Genomic DNA, 3,972 nt, shown 5'->3' with positions numbered 1-3,972 from the left:
TGCCCCAAAGTTTCTACCGGAGAATCATGACGAAAATGTGTGCCAACCCCTATGCATAGGTTCATGGGCGAAACCCGCAACTTGATCACCAAAATATACATCAAGTGAATCACGTGATATCCCATTGTCACCACAGATACGCACGGCAAGACATACATCAAGTGTTCTCAAATTTTTAAAGACTCAATCTGATAAGATAACTTCAAAGGGGAAACTCAATCCATTACAAGAGAGTAGAGGGGAGAGAAAACATCATAGGATCCAAATATAATAGCAAAGCTCGCGATACATCAAGATCGTATCACCTCAAGAACATGAGAGAGAGAGAGAGATCAAACACATAGCTACTGGTACATACCCTCAGCCCCGAGGGAGAACTACTCCCTCCTCGTCATGGAGAGCACCGGGATGATGAAGATGGCCACCGGAGTGGGATTGCCCCCTCCGGCAGGGTGCCAGAACGGGTCTAGATTGGTTTTCTGTGGCTACGGAGGCTTCTGGCGGCGAAACTCCCGATCTATTGTGCTCCCGGATGTTTTTAGGGTATATGGAGATATATAGGCGGAAGAAGTACGTCAGGGGAGCCACGAGGGGCCCACGAGGGTGGAGGGTGCGCCCAGGGGGGGTGGGCACGCCCCCCTGCCTCGTGGCTTCCTCGTTGCTTCCCTTACGTGGACTCCAAGTCTTCTGGGCTTCTTCTGATCCAAAAATAAGTTCCGTGAAGTTTCAGGTCAATTGGACTCCGTTTGATTTTCCTTTTCTGCGATAGTCTAAAACAAGGAAAAACAGAAACTGGCACTAGGCTCTAGGTTAATAGGTTAGTCCCAAAAATCATATAAAATAGCATATAAATGCATATAAAACATCCAAGGTTGATAATATAATAGCATGGAACAATCAAAAATTATAGATACATTGGAGACGTATCAGCATCCCCAAGCTTAATTCCTGCTCGTCCTTGATTAGGTAAATGATAAAAACGGAATTTTTGATGTGGAATGCTACCTAACATATTCATCATGTATTTCTCTTTATTGTGGAAAGAATATTCAGATCCATAAGATTCAAGACAAAAGTTTAATATTGACATAAAAATAATAATACTTCAAGCAAACTAACTAAGCAATCATGTCTTCTCAAAATAACATGGCCAAAGAAAGCTATCCCTACAAAATCATATAGTCTGGCTATGCTCCATCTTCACCACACAAAATATTTAAATCATGCACAACCCCGGTGACAAGGCAAGCAATTGTTTCATACTTTTGATGTTCTCAAACTTTTTCAATCTTCACGCAATACATGAGCGTGAGCCATGGACATAGCACTATAGGTGGAATAGAATGGTGGTTGTGGAGAAGACAAAAAGGAGAAGATAGTCTCACATCAACTAGGCGTATCAACAGGCTATGGAGATGCCCATCAATAGATATCAATGTGAGTGAGTAGGGATTGCCATGCAATAGATGCACTAGAGCTATAAGTATATGAAAGCCCAACAAAAGAAACTAGTGGGTGGGCATCCAACTTGCTTGTTCACGAAGACCTAGGGCATTTTGAGGAAGCCCATCACTGGAATATACAAGCCAAGATCTATAATGAAAGATTCCCACTAGTATATGAAAGTGACAACATATGAGACTCTCTATCATGAAGATCATGGTGCTGCTTTGAAGCACAAGTGTGGTAAAAGGATAGTAGCATTGTCCCTTCTCTCTTTTTCTCTCATATTTTTTAATTTGGGCCTTTTCTCTTTTTTATGGCCTCTTTTTTTGGTCTTCTTTGGCCTCTTTTTTTATTTATTTATTTTCGTCCGGAGTCTCATCCCGACTTGTGGGGGAATCATAGTCTCCATCATCCTTTCCTCACTGGGACAATGCTCTAATAATGATGATCATCACACTTTTATTTTCTTACAACTCAAGAATTACAACTCGTACTTAGGACAAGATATGACTCTATATGAATGCCTCCGGCGGTGTACCGGGATGTGCAATGATGCATGAGTGACATGTATGAAAGAATTATGAACGGTGGCTTTGCCACAAATACGATGTCAACTACATGATCATGCAAGCAATATGACAATGATGAAGTGTGTCATAATAAACAGAATGGTGGAAAGTTGCATGGCAATATATCTCGGAATGGCTATGGAAATGCCATAATAGTAGATATGGTGGCTGTTTTGAGGAAGGTATATGGTGGGTGTATGATACCGGCGAAAGTTGCGCGGTACTAGAGAGGCTAGCAATGGTGGAAGGGTGAGAGTGCGTATAATCCATGGACTCAACATTAGTCATAAAGAACTCACATACTTATTGCAAAAATTTATTAGTTATCAAAACAAAGTACTACACGCATGCTCCTAGGGGGATAGATTGGTAGGAAAAGACCATCGCTCGTCCCCGACCGCCACTCATAAGGAAGACAGTCAATAAATAAATCATGCTCCGACTTCATCACATAACAGTTCACCATACGTTCATGCTACGGGAATCACAAACTTCAACACAAGTATTTCTCAAATTCACAACTACTCAACTAGCATGACTCTAATATCACCATCTTCATATCTCAAGACAATCATCAAGTATCAAACTTCTCATAGTATTCAATGCACTTTATATGAATGTTTTTATTATACCACTCTTGGATGCCCATCATATTAGGACTAAATTCATAACCAAAGAAAATTACCATGCTATTCTAAAGACTCTCAAAATAATATAAGTGAAGCATGAGAGTTCATCTATTTCTACAAAATAAAACCACCACCATGCTCTAAAAAGATATAAGTGAAGCACTAGAGCAACAACAAACTACTCCGAAAGATATAAGTGAAGCTCAATGAGTAGTCGAATAATTATGCAACTATGTGAATACTCTCTAACATTTAAGAATTTCAGATCTTGGTATTTTATTCAAACATCAAGCAAAACTAAATAAAATAAAATGACGCTCCAAGAAAAACACATATCATGTGGCGAATAAAAATATAGCTCCAAGTAAAGTTACTGATGAACGAAGACGAAAGAGGGGATGCCATCCGGGGCATCCCCAAGCTTAGGCTCTTGTTTGTCCTTGAATATTACCTTGGGGAACCTTGGGCATCCCCAAGCTTAGGCTCTTGCCACTCCTTATTCCATAGTCCATCGAATCTTTACCCAAAACTTGAAAACTTCACAACACAAAACTTAACAGAAAACTCATAAGGTCCGTTAGCGAAAGAAAACAAAACACCACTTCAAGGTACTGTAATGAACTCATTATTTATTTATATTGGTGTTAAACCTACTGTATTCCAACTTCTCTATGGTTTATAAACTCTTTTACTAGCCATAGATTCATCAAAATAAGCAAACAACACATAGAAAACAGAATCTGTCAAAAACAGACCAGTCTGTAGTAATCTAGATCAAACGTATACTTCTGGAACTCATAAAATTCTCAAATAAATTGGTGGACCTGAGGAATTTATCTATTAATCATCTTCAAATAGAATTAACTAAATAGCATTCTCCAATAAAAAATGGAAGCAATTCTCGTGAGCGCTAAAGTTTCTATTTTTTACAGCAAGATCATAAAGACTTTCCCCAAGTCTTCCCAGAGGTTCTACTTGGCACAAACACTAATTAAAGACATAAAACCACATCTAAACAGAGGCTAGATGAATTATTTATTAATAAACAGGAGCAAAAATCAAGGAACAAAAATAGAATTGGGTTGCCTCCCAACAAGCGCTATCGTTTAACGCCCCTAGCTAGGCATGATGATTTCAACGATGCTCACATAAAAGATAAGAATTGTAACATAAAGAGAGCATCATGAAGAATATGACTAGAACATTTAAGTCTAACCCACTTCCTATGCATAGGGATTTTGTGAGCAAACAACTTGTGGGAACAAGAATCCACTTGCATAGGAAGGTAAAACAAGCATAACTTCAAAACTTTAAGCACATAGAGAGGA

This window comes from Triticum urartu, chromosome 4A, assembly GCF_056163025.1.
Source record: "Triticum urartu cultivar PI428250 chromosome 4A, HENAU_Tu73, whole genome shotgun sequence".
NCBI classification, from domain to species: Eukaryota; Viridiplantae; Streptophyta; class Magnoliopsida; order Poales; family Poaceae; genus Triticum; species Triticum urartu.
Note: the sequence above shows the minus strand (reverse complement) of the source record.